Source organism: Cervus canadensis, chromosome X, assembly GCF_019320065.1.
Source record: "Cervus canadensis isolate Bull #8, Minnesota chromosome X, ASM1932006v1, whole genome shotgun sequence".
NCBI classification, from domain to species: domain Eukaryota; kingdom Metazoa; phylum Chordata; class Mammalia; order Artiodactyla; family Cervidae; genus Cervus; species Cervus canadensis.
Genome location: NC_057419.1, coordinates 42,852,648 through 42,869,801, shown reverse-complemented (window position 1 = coordinate 42,869,801; position 17,154 = coordinate 42,852,648).

Genomic DNA, 17,154 nt, shown 5'->3' with positions numbered 1-17,154 from the left:
TTAAACACACTTAGCTTCCTTTTCTGGAAAAATATGGCAATAATGACATCTTCTTGTTTAATCTCTAAGTCATGTCTGACTCTTTTGCAACCCCATGGAGTGTAGCCCACCAGGCTCCTCTGTCCATAGGACTTCCCAGGCAAGAATACCAGAGTGAATTGCCATTTCCTCCTCCAGGGGATCTTCCTGACCCAGGGACTGAACCCACATCTCCTATGGCTCTGCATTGGTAGGCCGATTCTTTACCACTTAGCCACTAGGGAAGCCTGGCAATAATGACTAACTTGCAGTTTTATCATGAATGTAACAATGATGTCAGCTAAAGTAACCCTGCCCTTGAGTTTCAAACAACAGCCAGTGTGTGCGGAGGATCCCCAATCTCTCCCAGTCTCTCTGGGGACTTGAGGAGGGATTGAGGCTAAAGGAGTGGGGATTGTGAATGTGTCCCAACCATGGATGACCACAAGATCTTCTACCTCCCAAATTAGTCCTTTCCAGATTCCTCACCATATGGTCTACACAGGTCACCCCTGCAACTGCCCAGTGTGTTAGCAACCATCCCCCAATCAAGTCACTCATGCAAGGTCGTGTATGTGTAGCAGATTTTATTACTGATGGCCTGGGGATAAAGAGGAGGTTTCCCTTGCAACAATCCCATACTTAATATCAAATATCTGCCACTTTGTATTTACCAACCTCCATCACCATTTTTGTTAACTCCAGTTGTCAAACACCTGTCTTAGACCTCTTCTGGCCTTCTCTCTGTCTTTTCTTTCTCTTCTCTCTCCTGGGTCAGTGGGGAAGAGGCAATAAGACAAAACCCAAAATATCTTGCCTCCCCTTACTCATATCAGTTTAGCTCTCAACTGGCACTGATTTTACTTTTGGGAGCCCACCTTGATCCTGAGTCTTGACATCTCACTGACTCTTCAACATGCTCTTCTAGGGAGGCACAGTCCCTCATCCAGAGGGATTTCTGCCTGAGTGGTTCAGATCACTGTATTAGAGCCCAACATCTGTCAAACACACACAGTGCAATCTTGATGCATGGCACATGTTAAGTACTGGACAAAAGTTGCTCTCACCTTAATGTTTACTGAATAACAGGCCTGCCTTGGGGGGAAGTGGCAAGACTGGTGAAATGTGCCTTCCATCTGATTTTCTAATCTTTTTTTGTGCTTCATTTCTTAGTATTTTTGTTATACTTTCTGGGAAAATTATTTTCAACTTTATCTTGCAAAGCCCCATACAACAACAAAGAGGCCATGCACCACAATGAAGACCCAGTGCAGCCAATAAATAAATAATACACCAATATTTTTTTAAGTTTGCAGTAGAATCACTGTTTCCTGAGAAGTAATCTTTTAATTCCTAGTCTTATGGCAAAGATATTAATAGTAAAGAGTGGGAAGAAGAGTGGAGAAACATAAGCCTGGAGGCCGGCACTCTTAGAGTGGGATAGAGAGAAAAGAGGCAGGGGTCTCACAGTTGAGCACAAGATCTTCAATTTTTCAGCCTTTCTGGAGTTCTCTGCTGTAGAGCATAATGTGCTCTACAACAAACTTTAGATCACATAAAGATAACCAGAAAGTCTTGCTAAAATACACATTGCTGGATCTCACTTCTGGAATTCTGATTCACCCGAGGAACTGACACAGCCCTGAGATGTCTTCCTCCACCAGTCAAATCCATTGGAAAGTGGCTGATGGGTATGCCACAAGACTATAAAAACAAAAACAGAAAAGCATCCTCTCTTCCACCATCAACAGCAAATAAATGTCCGGGGTTAAAGTGTCCTTCCTCTTGGTTAACAAACTTCCCTTTTAAACTATGACCATTCATGGAATGCACCTCATTGAAGAGTGACATCTACGACTCCTTCTTTTGAGTTTGGACAGGCTGATGGCTGTTTGGACCAACAGACTAGGTGAATATAAGACTGGGTAATTTCCCACTGTGGGTCAAAAAGGTGAAGCAGCTTGTGTTTAGTTCTCCTGAACATTCACTCTTTGATGGTCCTCTGGGGACACTCCCTCTTGAAACTGAGCTGCCCTGATCTAATGAGCTTGAGCCACATGGAGAGACCACATGTAGGGGCCTCAATTAACAAACCCTGCTGAGCCCAGCCTTCAAGGCCTCCAAGCCCAGCCTCCCACTGGGTGAGTCACCTCCAGGTAACTGCAGCCCTAGCCTTCAAGTCATCCCAGGTGAAGCCCCAGATATCAGGGAGCAGAGACAAGCCATTCCCACCGTGTCTTGTCCAAACCTCCAGTCTTCCTGTCCAGGGAAGACTCTTTGCTTCACACCTGCTCAGAGCAGCATGAACGGGAGCTGCAGGTTCACATGGACACACATGGTGATGAGTCTTTCTCCTTAAGGACTGTGAGGTCAGAGACACACTGCTTTGTTCATTTCTTAAAACAGCACCTGGCATATGAAGAAGCTCAACTATTTCACCTTCTTTATTTATAAATGGAGTACTCTAAGCAAAGCCTCTCAATCACTGTCTTAATAGGTCCAAATTCTGCTCTTCACTTGGCTCAGAAGAAGCAGTATTGTCTGGTGCAAGGTTCAGTGGTCACACAGCTGGACTTTGACATTAGTCTGCTTGAATGTGAAGCCCCAGCTCTGCTTCTTTCTGGCTGTGTGACCTTAGCTGAGATAAATGCCTTTCTGAACCCCATTTTTCTCTGTAAAATGGAGACAATAATTGTACCTACCTTTTAGAGGCATTGGAAAGATTAGATACATGTATATGTAATATGCTTAGTAAGCCATTTAACATTTAGTAGATATTCAATGGCTGCTAGCTGTGTTTTTTTTAATTAATAGATTTTATGTGCATGAGGAAGCAGTTTCAGGTTTATAAAACTAGTGTGAAAAATAGAGTTCCTATATGTTTCCTCACCCACCCTAACTCTTAATTTCCTCTGTTATTAATATCTTGCAGTAAAGTGGTACATTTGCTAAAGTTGGTAAACTAATATTGATTCATCAAGTGGGTATTAGTTGCTCAGTCGTGTCCAGCTCTTTGCAACCCCATGGACTGTAGCCCACCAGGCTCCTCTGTCCATGGAATACTGGAGTGGGTAGACATTCCCTTCTCCAGGGGATTTTCCCAACCTAGGGATTGAACCAGAGTCTCCTGCATTGCAGGCAGATTTTTTACCATCTGAGCCACCAGGGAAGTCCATTATTTTTAATTCAAGTCTGTAATTTACATTAGGGTTCACTCTTTGTGTTGTATATTACATGAGTTTTGAGAAATGTATAATGATTGCATCCATTCATTGGTTACAGTGAATGTAACCATTTCAGTATCACTCAGAATAATAGTTTTAATTTCCCAACCCTAAAAATCCTCTGTGCTCCTCCTTATTCATCCCAGCCTTCCTCTCCTCCAACCCCTGCTTTCTTTACTGTCTCTGTAGCTTTTGCCTTTCCCAGAATGTCATATAGTTGGAATCATACAGTACATAATTATATTTGCTTCTTTTGCTTAGCCATATGCACTTAAGGTTCCTCCATGTCTTTTTGTGGCTTGATAGCTCTTTTTTTTCTTTAAATCTCTAAATAATGTTCCATTGTATGGATGTACCATATTTTATATATCTGCTCACCTACTGTGGGATTTATTGGTTGCTTCCAAGTTTTGGCAATTATAAATAAAGCTGCTATCGAACATTTGTGCTCAGGGCTTTTTGTGTACGTTAAGTTTTCAATTCATTTCAGTAAATACCAAGGAATGTGATTGCTAGGTTATATGTCGAAACTATGTTTAATTTTGTAATTACCAAACTGTATTCCAAAGTGGCGCTACCATTTTGCATTCCCACCCACAATGAATGAGAGTTCCTGCTGCTCCACACTCTTGCTAGGCAGCCAGTTATTTGAACATTATTGTTGTTGTTAGTAATATTACAAGGCAATTCTTCTAGGAATCAAACTGCAAATTCCCCCTTCTCATAAAAGCAGCTCCAAAAGGATGCTCCTGGCTCAGAACCAGCTGTTGCCAGTGCCCATGGCAATTCTCTCCACTGGGCTGTTTTTATGTGTTGGCCTTAGTTCTAAGGGGTCTTATTGAGTTTGCTACTCAGCATGCATCTGCACATATCATGTGTGGCATTGGGGGCTTGTAAAGTCTGTTACTTTTTACACAGTGACTCTTGGGTGTGCAAGAATCACCATGGAAGCTTGCTAAAAATGAAGATTCTAAGGCTCTGTTTTAGCCAGTCTGGAGTAGGGCCCAGAAACATGCTCTTTTAATAAACTTCCACAGGTAGCTCCAACGCAGGGGTCCCTGGAAGCTGTTTCAGCAGATGGTCTCCTTAAGACAAACATCACCGAAACCTTGACATCACCACTGATGATTCCTCAAATAACTGGATTGGAGCTTTTCTAATTTTTTAACACAGAGTATCCCCAAAATGAAGAACTTCCAAGATAAATGTATATTTAAACAATATGTTAGTTTCTATCTCAAATATATGCTTTGTACATTTTTTGCAAACTTCAGAAATCTTCTAAGGTGAAACACCCCTAAATTTAAAGCAATAGGTCCAATAGTTAATCTGAAAAAAGTTATATATAACATATTAAATATATGGACCATAAAGAAGGCTGAGAGCTTTCAAACTGTGGTATTGAAGAAAACTCTTGAGAGTCCCTTGGACTGCACGGGGATCAAACCAATCAATCCTAAAGGAAATCAACCCTGAATATTCACTGGAAGGACTGAGGCTGAAGCTGAAGCTCCAATACTTTGGCCACCTGATTCAAAGAGCCAGCTCATAGGAAAAGATCCTGATGCTGGGAAAGATTGAAGGCAGGACAAGAAGGGAATGACAGGGGATGAGATGGTTGGATGGCATTACCGATTCAATGGACATGAGTTTGAGCAAACTCCAGGAGATAATGAAGGACAGGGAAGTCTGGCGAGCTGCAGTCCATGGGTTTGCAAAGAATCAGACAAGACTGAGCAACTGAACAACAACAAGAACATTACAGAAAGCCTAAAATATCTGGAAACACAGAGAAAAGAGTGTATTTATAAATATAGATTTATCAGCTAATAAATAAATACACTCTAGAATGTCCAGAAAGTCTAGAAACATTTGCAAATGTAGCTAACATACCGCTTGATAATAAATGTCTCCTGTGTTTCCTGGATGTTCAGACACCTTGTAGAATGTTAATACATCATTATAGTTACATGATTCTGACATATCAAGCCTCCCTCCCTCCCTTCCTTTCCTCCTCTCTTCCCTCTCTTCCTTTCCTCCTCCTTTCCCTCCCTCTTTCTCTACTTTCCTTCCTTTCTGCCTCCTTTCCTCCATGTCTTTCTCTTTCCTTCTACAATCATTTCCTGAGCTCCTAAAATGCACATAGCACTCTGTTAGACTTGGGTGTAATGAATGTATGGGGGAGTGGGGAAATGCTATCCAAAAAATAAATGGCAGAATTGCTACTCTTAAGGAACATTCTCCTTGGGGTTAAAATGTAAACATATGACACATTTAAATGTTATTATAAGCCAGCATCTCAATTAGGTGAGTGATGCAGAGAGTATGTGCTATAAAATTCTGGGGCAGAAATGTCAGACTGTCCGGGACAATCCAGATCACTTTCAAGGCATTTCATTATGCGGTGGGTAGACTTTCTTAATTATCTCTCCATCTTGGAAACAATCACATAAAAGTCCAACAGCAGGTCATAAATGAGCTCTATGATACAGTGAAAATGTTTTTCTAATTTTATATGGAAGGAGGTTTTGATTCAAGGGAATTATGCTTAATTTTCCACGCTGTGGGAGACTTGATCCCAATTCAAGGTTGAGGACAACAGCATGTCCTCCAGTTTCTATTCCAAGGGTCTGATACAGATTTGATGTTGACATAGGTAGCAAAGTAAAATTTTTTTTTATTGAAGTAATATCTATTTGCTTTTAATATTGTTTATGCATAATACTGGGGCTTCCCAGGTGGTGCTAGTGGTAAACAACCTACCTACAAATGCTAGGGACATAGATGTAGGTTTGATCCCTGGGTCGGGAAGATCCCCTGGAGGAGGGCATGGCAACCCACTCCAGAATTATTGCCTGGAGAATCCCATGGACAGACGAGCCTGGTGGGCTACAGTCCATGGGGTCGCAAAGAGTCAGACATGACTGAAGCAACTTAGCATTCATGCATGCATAATATTCATCATATTTACATAATATTACTGTTTTAGGAGGTTGATTTGTATTCAGTTTTTAGTATTTTTTTTCAGGCTATGGAAGCTTTTTAAAAATCTACTTATTTTTAATTTGAGGATAATTACTGTACAATTTGTGTTGGTTTCTGCCATACATCAGCATGAATCAGTCATAGTTGGTTTACAAATATCATGTTAGTTTCAAGGAAGTAAATTTTCACATCGCATTTCTTCTGATTCCTTTCATGCAGGTTACTGCTTTGGGGAGGTGAAGAGGTGAAGGAGATTTCATCTTCAGTCTCCAGAAGGCAGGAGAGAGGAGAATTTCCCTGCTCAAAATTATCATTCATCATTCAGTTATCCTGATTAAGAGAGTCTGCTGAGACAAAGCCTCTGACTTTTTACAGAGATCGTGCAGGATTCCACTCTCCGTGAGAATTTGCCCAGAGCAGGATTTCTCAATTTAGGCATGATTATCATTTGGGGCTGGATAAATCTTTGTTGCAGGGGGCTGTTCTGTGTACTGAAGGATGTTTAGCAGCATTTCTGGTTTCTACCCACTAAATATCAGTAGTACCCACCCCCAGTTGTGACAACCCCAAAATGTCTCCAGATACTGAAAAATGTTTTCTGGGGGTCAACAGTTACTCTGGGGAACAAAGTCACATCTGGGCTGCACAGTGGAGCCACCTGGGGAGCTTTAGAAAGTACTGGTGCCTGGGACTCTCCCCAAGAATGTCTGATTTGATTTGTCTGGGGGTGGCCTGCACTGCAGAGTTTTTAAACACTTACCAAGGAATTTGGTGTGGACCAGGGTTAATCTCAGATTCATCTACAAATTCTGACTCTGACAGGGACCTCCTCCCAGATTGGACGTCCAATGCCATGTTAACCTGGTGGTTACCCAAGCTTGCATCCTCCTGCCTTATTGGCACAATGTTGGCTTTGGTCTTTCAGGTTAGAACATTGCCTTTTCCACAACTGTTTGTCATTCAATTATCATGCCTTACTAAGGAAATTCAGAATCAACATCAGACCAACGGGGGGCCATTTGGGGGGCAAGAGGTCTTTGTGACAGTCCTACAAAACACCCTGAGAAGAAGGCTTCTCTTTCCAACCCATCTTGTGATAGCAAAGGCCACATGCACATGCCTGGGTATGTGCATAGGAGAAAGCACAAGAAGTGAAGCAAAGTGGGAAAGACCACAATTTCTCCTCTTGGATTTTTCTGGACTGGCCCTGGTATGGCAACACACCAAAATAATGAGCATCTGTGCTTCCACATTTTTAACCAAATGTCTCCTGAATGATTTAGAACAGCTATTAAATACAACCTACTGCCCCATATCTTCTGATCTAGGAACTCTACTCCTAGTTCTCCATCCAACAGAAATGTGTACTTATATTGCCAAAAGATAAATGTTAGAATGTTCATAGCAGCACTCTCCATAATAGTCATAACTAGGAATTACCCAGATGCCCATCAATAGTGGGATGGAAAAGTAAATTGTGGTATAGTCACACAAAGGAATACTACACAGCCATGAGAACAAATGAGCAATAACGTCATACAGTACATTGATGAATTTCACAGGTAAAATGTTGAGCCATGGAAACTAGACCCTAAAAGTGGGATATATAACTGACTTTATATAAGATCCCTCCCTCAAAGAGACAAAACTTATTGATACTGTTAGATATCAGGATAGGGGTCTCCCTCAGGGTTAGGGATAGTGAGTGAAGAGCATGAGGGGGCTTTTGTGATGTTTCAAGTCACAGTTCCTTTCTGGACCTGGGTATTGGCTAGGTGAGTGTGTTCAGTTTGAGAGAATGCATCAATGTGTACATTTATAATTCATGCACTTTTCTGTTTGTCTTTACCTCAATAAAGTATTTAGAAAAATTAACTTTTCTTTCTCAGCTGCTGCTTCCTCACTCCCAAATGGGGAGATTGGGGGCTCTGACATGACACTGATGAATCAGGGACTGGGCAAGTCCCAGAAAGCCCAATTTGTCCTTGTCATTGTCCCACCCCCACACTGTGGTCCTCCACTCAGGTGTCATGCATAGGCTGGAAGCAGATAGCATAGAAGTGAGGAGACTCGGTGTCCCATGGCCTGACTGCTGGAACCAAAACAATTCTACTGATGATCAACTCCCAAGACCACAAACAGTGTCCAGCTCCAAATTGGACAGAGAGCAATGCAATTTTTTTCTTTTAATCTAGAGTGTTTATCCCTAAATCAACAATCTTGCAGCAATGACAGAGTCAGGCTGTAGCTCCAGGGTGGGATCCACTGGTGTGGCCTTTTGGCATGCACCACCCCAGCACGTCACACTCCAGACTGCACATCAATTCTGTCCAAGGCCTCTGCCCATCATGGCAGCTAACGTATTTTTCCCACAGATGATACCATTGTATTTGTCCCAACACCTGGGTAATATTCCGGATGGCATGCATAAGTGAATCGGGCATTTATTTTACTAGTGAAGTACACCTGCGTCATAAATAGTGCATGCTGACATCCTAAATAGTGATGACTCTGCACTGAGACCTGGGTGAGGACCTGGGTGTAAGCCCAGGAGGTTCCTCCTTAGCAAGAAGGATCCAAGACTTTCCAATTCAATAAATCTGGATACTATTGAGAGAAGAGAGACATCATTACAGACAGATAACAGTCCAAAATCCCAGCCAGTGATGATTGGGGAAGCAGATGTAAGCCATGGTGATTTTTATATGTTCTGATAGCCCCTGCCAGGTGGGAGATAAGGTACACAAAAAGTCTGATTGGTAACTACATTTGGGCCACTGAGCAATTTCAGATATTGCCTATGCTTGTCTGAGGAAAAGGATGGGGTTGACCTGCTAAAGGCAATTGATTTGTCATATAACTTTATGTACTTAGACATTCTCAAACACAGTTATATAATTCACCTAAGATGCTGCCCATTTGGGACAGTTACTGTCCCCCGCCTCAATGTATTCAGTCATTCAGCCAGTCCTGACATTTGAAAAAAATTTTTTAAGAATATTTATGCATAAAGTGAAGTGTTGGGAATATAATAATGAAAAATGTGACCCCCCTCCCCTCAAGTAGTTCATCATCAGGTTGCCTTGGTTATTGCCTGCTACATAAGAAGCCACCCCAAAACTTAGGGCTTCAATATAAGAACAACCAGGGTGACTGTTTTAGTTAGTCCAGGCTGTCCTAACAAATAACATACACTGGGAGGCTTAAACAACAGCAATTTCTTTCCCACAGTTCTAGAAGCTGCAAGTTCAAGATCAAAGTGCCAGTAGATTTGGTTCCTGATGAGGACCTGCTGGGCTTCCCAGGTGGTGCTATTAGTAAAGGACCAGCCTGCCAATGTAGGAGACTTAAGAGACACGGGTTCAATCCCTGGATTAAGAAAGATCTCCTGGAGCAGAGCATGACAACCCACTCCAGTATTCTTGCCTGGAGAATTCCATGGACAGAGGAGCCTGGTGGGCTAGAGTCCATGGGGTCACAAAGAGTTGGACATGATTGAGCAACTTTCACTTTCTTTGCCATAAAATGATGGGACCAGATGCAGTTATCTTAGTTTTTTGAATGTTGAGTTTTAAGCTCACCCTCATCAAGAGGTTCTTTAGTTCCTCTTCATTTTCTTCCATAAGAATGGTATCATCTGCATACCTGAGGTTGTTGATATTTCTCCCAGAAATCTTGACTACAGTTTGTGATTCATCCAGCCCAGCATTTCGCATGATGTACTCTGCATGCAAGTTAAATAAGCAGGGTGACAAGATATAGCCTTGTCATACTCCTTCCCCAGTTTTGAACCAGTCAGCTGTTCCATGTAAAGTTCTAACTGTAGCTTCTTGACCTGCATACAGGTTTCTCAGAACACAGGTAGGATGGTCTGATATTCCCATCTCTTTAAGAATTTTTCAGGGTTTATTGTGATCCACACAGTCAAAGGCTTTCACGTAGTCAATGATATAGAAGCAGATATTTTTCTGAAATTCCCTTGCTTTCTCTATGATCCAAGGAATGTTGACAGTTTGATCTCTGGTTCAGTAGATAGACTCGTGGTATATCTTGGAGGCAGAGCTGATAAGAACAGCTACTTAACTGGATGTGGCACAGGAGAGAAATCAAGGCTGATTTCTAGGTTGAGGGCTTGGGCAACTAGCCAATGATGGTGCCTTTTACTAAGAAGGAGAACACGAAATGAGCAGGTTTGGAATACTAAATTTGCTCACCAAATGTTTTGGGAGCATATACTATGTGCCAGTGAAGGGGTTCAGAATATGTCACCATGACATAAGGATTATTTTGAACTGAAGATATTTGAGATTCAACAGCTGCAGGAAGACTTTTTCTAGCCTCCCCCTTATCTTTCTAAAAGCAAAGTCTCCTCAATTAATTCAACTCTCATAAATCTCCTTCCAGGAGTTTCACAACCAGGGACAATTGACTCTTATCACTGAAGAGGAAAAGTAAACACAGGTCAGCATCTGGATAAAAAGTCACTTAAACAGATATTGTCACAAAACTATCATATCTCCCATCTATTCTCTTAAGTGCCCATTTGTTTTTACTAAAAGTCATTTGTTCTCCCAGAAGTGCTCCTCTGCCCTCCTCCCATCCCATAAAGGTGCTAATGTAAAAATTCTAACCACCTCCTCAAGTCACATTTGTTTGTGAACTCCTGAGCATAGGTATTTAATGAAATCTGTTTTTCCCCTCTTGCTAATCTGTCTTTTGTCAGTTTAATTTGCAGACCTCCAATTACTGAACCCAAGATGATAGAGGAAAAGTTTTTCCTTCTCAACAGTAGGCAATGTATTAGGTACTTTGGACATAGGTCTGAGAGACTCAATCTTTTCTACAAGGGGCTGAGCATTGACAATATTGTGGAGCCATGAAAGTATCGAGAGACATCAAATGTCATCTCTGGGGAGGAGAGAAGGAGTCAAAGAGGGAATGTTGAAAAAACTTAGAAGGAATTCTAAACAGTGAAAGAGTTAGCTAGAAAAAGGAGTAGGGAAAAGTTGATTAAGGTAGCAAGTGCAAACATGCAGCATTGTGGGAAGGCTTAGCCCATAGAGTTAAGAATGTTTAAGGAGAAGGTAAAAGAAGGGAAAGAATGAAAGGAAAACTTCAGAAGTGGAGAGATCAGCCAAGTGAAAGGTTTTGTAGGCATGCTGCCACTTTTGCCCTTTAGCATAACAGCTAAGGGAGTCACTGAAGGGATTCCCCAAGCTGTAGAAAAATTTGACTATATTGTACTTTTGTACCTGGGATTTCCTCAGCCTGGAACATTCTCCCTCACCCCCACCTCCTGACAAATCCTACTCATCTTTTAAAGTCTCGTGTGTGTGTGTGTGTGTGTGTGTGTGTGTGTGTGTACATGCTCAGTTGCTCTATTGTGTCTGACTCTTCATGACTCCATAGACTGTAGCCTGCCAGGCTCCTCTGTCCATGAGATTCTCTAGGCAGGAATACTGGAGTGGGTTGCCATTTCCTTCTCCAGGGGATCTTTAAGGTCTTAGTCTTTGGCTATCCCCTCTCTGCTGGATCCCTCTTGAAACCTAGCAGGACCTGTGGGGCTCCTGGGTACAGGAGACTTTTGGTTCAGTCTCCGTGACCTTCCCTGAGTTCCAATGGGACAGGTTCAATTAGGGAAGAGAGGGGATGTGGAGACAAGGGAGGAGCAGTCAAGAAACAATAGAGCAGCCTTGGGGCATGGTCCTGGTTATGCCTCAAGTGATACACATAACAACATCTTTTTTTTTTTTAGCAAAAATTAATTTAAATGAGGTAAGACATAAAACACTGTCACATAGTAAGCATTCAGTAAGAAATATTATCATTATCATCACATTGTCAATCTTTTGAACAGGAATCTAGTACTCCAGGCTGGCTGAGCAATAAGGTATTTAACTACTTTCTGTCATTGGATATACCAATTGTCTCCATTTATTTTCTTTTTAAAATTTTTTATCTATTTATTATTTTTATTTTTGGTTGTGTTGGGTCTTCATTACAGAACAGGCTTTCTCCAGTTGCAGCGAGTGGAGGCTACACTTGGTCACAGTGCACAGGCTTCTCATCGCAGTGACTTCTCTCATCGTGGGCACAGGCTCTAGGGTATGCAGGCTCAGTAGCTGTGGTGCGCAGGTTCAGCTGCCACATGGCATGTGGAATTTTCCTGAACCAGGGATCGAGCCTGTGTTCCTTGCATTGTCAGTTCGGATTCTTAACTCCTGGACCACCAGGGAAGTCCTCCATTTATTTTCTATTACAAATGATGCAACATTGAACATCTTATACACATAATTTTGCTCACAAGTGTAAATACCTAGAAAATAAACTTTTAGAAGTGCAACTGTTGGGTTAAAGGATATGCACCTTTTAAACCTTGACTGAAACTACCAAACTTCCCTCCAAAAAGTTCCAGCAATTGTACTCTCACAAATTGAGTACAGACACTTATTTTTCCATACCCTTAGCTACATTGGATATTATTGATTTTTAAAAATTTGTCATCTGTGTCTCCATTCCTTCCCTGCAAATTGGTCCATCATTACCATTTTTCTAGATTCCACATATATGCATTAGCATATGATATTTGTTTTTCTCTTTCTGACTTACTTCACTCTGTATAACAGGCTCTAGATCCATCCACTTCATTAGAACTGACCCAAATTCGTTCTTTTTTATGGCTGAGTAAAATTCCATTGTATATAGATGTACCACATCTTCTTCATCCATTCATCTGTAGATGGACATCTAGGTGGCTTCCATGTCCTGGCTGTTGTAAATAGTGTTGCAATGAACATTAGGGTACCTGTGTCTTTTAGAATTGTGGCTTTCTCGGGGCCCAGTAGTGTGAAAAATAGATAGCTGGTGAGAAGTTGCTGTATAACACTTCTGTTATACAGAAGCCCAGCCTGCTGCTCTGTGTTGATCTAGCAGGGTGGGATGGGGGAGGGGAGGGAGGCTTACCAGGGAGGGGATATAGGTATAATTATGGCTGATTCATGTTGTTGTACAACAGAAACCAACACAACACTGTAAAGACATGTTCCTCCAATTAAAAAACAAAATTAAATAACAAAACATGCAACTCCAGGGCTGATTCATGTCAATGTATGACAAAACCCACTACAATATTGTAAAGTAATTAGCCTCCAACTAATAAAAATAAATGAAAAAAAAGAAATACAAACTAAAGCAAAATATTGGTTTTTTGTTCATGAGGTTGGCAAATAACATCTTTAAGCATTTCTGCAGAACTGAAACACCCAACAAATGGAAGATGTTAACTACTTGATGAAGTATTCTTCATTCCATTCTACTGATCAGTAGATTACCCTAAGACCTGATTAAAGGACTAGGAGCCCTGAATACACCCTGCTCCTTATCAGCAACTCTGCCCTTGAACCATTGCTATAAAATTCCCCACCAAATGCCCCCAGGAAAGGACACACATGTTTAGAGAAAGTCACAAGTGTAGCTTGCCAGATCTTAGTTCCCAGACCAGGGATCAAACCCAGGCCTCCTGCAGTGGAAGTGCGGAGTTCTAAACACTGGACCACCAGGGAAGTCCCAGGGACACACAGTTTTTGAAGAGCATGAGCCTACTGTGGCCCCCTTTGCCAGGCAAAGCAATAGAGTTACTCTATTCTACTTTACTCAAAACTCTGTCTCTGATACTCGATTTGGTACCGGTGTGCAAAGGCCAAGTTTTCAGCATCATTCTCTGCCCTGCAAGCCATAGTTCACTGCATTTCACTGCTGCCCAGCTCCAGGATGCCAAGAGCTGGGCATGGTCTTGGCCTCCTTGCTTCCTGCCAGGCTTTGAGCTCCTTGGCTTGGACTCTTAATTTCAGATTAGAGCCCAAACCAGGGTCCAGAGAATGTAAAATCTACTCAGTAATTGACTGCACTGATTGCCTTTGAAATGTGAGAGATGCCTGAAGCCATAGAGAAGACACATCACCCACATCCCTGGGAAGAAGACCCAGCTATACAGCCAGAAGAAAGGAGGCAGTGAAAAGCCATCAAAGACTAAGAGTGCTTCACATCAGCCTCGACCCAGGAACATGGGAGCCGCTTTCCATTGAGTCCAGCTACTCTTCAATTTCTGTGCCCTTGAGTCAGCTCTGTTGGGCTCTGGCCAGTGATATAGGCAGTTACCCACCATACCAAGACCACCAACCTTTTTTTACACATCACAAGACATGGCATTCATTGAAAGGCTGATATGTTTTGCCAATGCAGACCTGGGCTGGCCCTGAACCAATGGCTGGAGGGAGAAGTTGAAAGTTTCCATGTCTCCTTTTCTGCTGTTATTCCCTCTTACACATATGGGATTTATTTTTTTACAGGTTTAAATCTTACATTGAAAATAAACTTGTGACCAAAATGTTTTACTGAACAATCCATAATGAAGATAAAAGCCGCCTGCATTGGGGGAGGCACCAACAGCCAACTCTAATTGCTCTAGTGTTTGGAATTTCCTGAATGAAAATATTAAGTGCTTTCTGAACAATTTAAAGAACTCATCTGTCCAGGGTTGATTAGAACTGTCCCAAATCAGGCTCATCGTACCTCAATCAAACAAAAAACGGAGGAAAATAAAACTCCCTGGAAAGACAGAAACAAAAGGAAATAAAATACAACAAAGTCACAACTGTCCCCAGTGGATTTGAATAACATGCAGTTTTCTTGTTCTTGTACAGAATCTAGCATATTCTGTATGCTATACAATCTAGCATGTATGTATGTACATATATAGAGTACATATAAATGTGTGTATATGTATGTATACACACACATGCATATATACATACAGACACATGTATATACACATATACACAGACACTCATATAATTTCCCTTTCATTCCACTATGGAATCTCAGTCTAAGATCATGACCCTTCCAAAAAAATAGTAATGTAATGAAGAGACCTTTATGGTCATCTCTACTTTTATGGTCATCTTTATGATTGACCTCATAAAGTAATGTGAGTTATATACATACATGTACACATAGGCCAGATTCTCAACTGATGTAATTCTATGGGAATTCACAGTTATATTGGTTGAGAATTTGGCTTCAGCTTCACTTATTGTAGTAATTCCCATCAACTAGCCTGAGATGAGGCTCCACGCACATGGCCACAAAGCTTCATAGGCTGAGAATCTGGCTGACGGAGCACAGAATAATGTCCATCTAAACATCGGCTTGAATTTTATCTGGCCTTGATTTCCAGAGCAGCTTGCATGATGGAATGAGCAAATGCCTTTGGCCTCTGGAGCTTTACGAATCAGTGTGACCCAGTATGGAAAGCCCTAGGTTGTCTGTCCATCCTGGAGGGACAGAGTCATTCCCACCTCAGTCTCTCCCTACCTGGGAATTGAATGCAACAATTACTTGCTTCTCCCCTCTTCCTCTGAGCATTCTCTGCTATTTACTTTGTAAATAGGACTCCCAGAAAATAAGCATTAAGAGCTGGAGTCTGGCATTGGTTGCCAGGGAAAATGCATTTATTTGCTAAGTTAGCAAGTGCCAACACCACTAATTGAATCTGTGCCAAAACATGCATTTTTGAAAATGTTGTTCTGTTCCATTCATTATTTATAGAACATCACCTAAGGGCAGTGCATGCTAGAAGCCAAAAATCTCATCCTGCATTTTATCAGAAACCCATTGCAGGGAAGGGGAGAAGGGAAGCGGTGGGAAACAATAAAATGAGATTTCTGGAAAAAGCTAAAGGAACTTGTCTGGTGTGTTTTGTCTGGACAAGCAATGCCCACAGGGCAACTTGATAATAATCTCCAAATGCAAGGGGACTGGAAAGAGCGGCTGCTTTCTCTTGTGACTCAGGGCTGAAGAAGAAATGAACCTCCACTGCAGCATGAAAGAGTTAGATTAGATAGAAAGGAAATGTCTTTAACAGGGAATGCTACCAAGAGAAACTGAGAGCAGAGAAGACCTTCAGATGTGGGAAGTACCCCATGTGTCCCAGATACTCTAAGGGTAAGAAATCAATTCAATATTTCCTCAACCCTGAGACAATAGATGTCCCTGGAGGTCATTGCCACACTAGGAAATTGTCCTGGTCCTGATGATTTGTCATCACATTAGAGGCAGAGGGTTTGGTATGAGAAACCTGCTTTGAAACACCATACTGGAGCAAAATTACTTGACCTCTCTCTGCCTGCATTAAGTATTTGTAAAATAGGGATAATTATTCATTCAACACTATTACTGCACCAAGCATTGTTCTAGGGTAGGGGTCCCCATCCCAAGGGCCATGAACTGGTACCAGTCCATGGCCTGTCAGGAACCAGGCTGCATAGCAGGAGGTGAGCGGCAGGTGAGCAAGCAAGTCTTCATCTATATTTATAGCTGCTCCTCATCACTCTCATTACTGCCTGAGCTCCACCTCCTGTCAGATCAGTGGTGGCATTAGATTCTCATAGGAGTGAACCCTACTGCAAACTACACATGTGACGGACCTAGGTTGTGCGCTCCTTATGAGAATCATCCCCAAAACTTCCCTGCCCCTGACCGTGGGAAAATTGTCTTCCACAATTTTGGTGGAAGTCTTTAGTGTCAAAAAAAAAAAAAAAAGGCTGGGGACCTCTGTTCTAGGGGATGAGGATACAGCAGTAAATACAATAGATTAAAAAAACCTGCCAATTCTAATGGGAGAGTCAGCTTTATTATAATAATAAAGAATAAAAAAGTAAAATATACAGCACACCAGATGGTGATAAATGCTATGGAGTTAAATTAAGGAGGGAAGTGGATAGAGGTAGGAAAGTTTCCACTTTAACTAGGATGGAGGAGGATTGCACCCTGAGATGGCACCTTTCAATGAAATATTTGAAGAAAGTGAAGGAGTAAGCTAAGAAGCTGTGGTGGGTTGAATGGTGGTCCCCAAAAGGTCATGCCCATG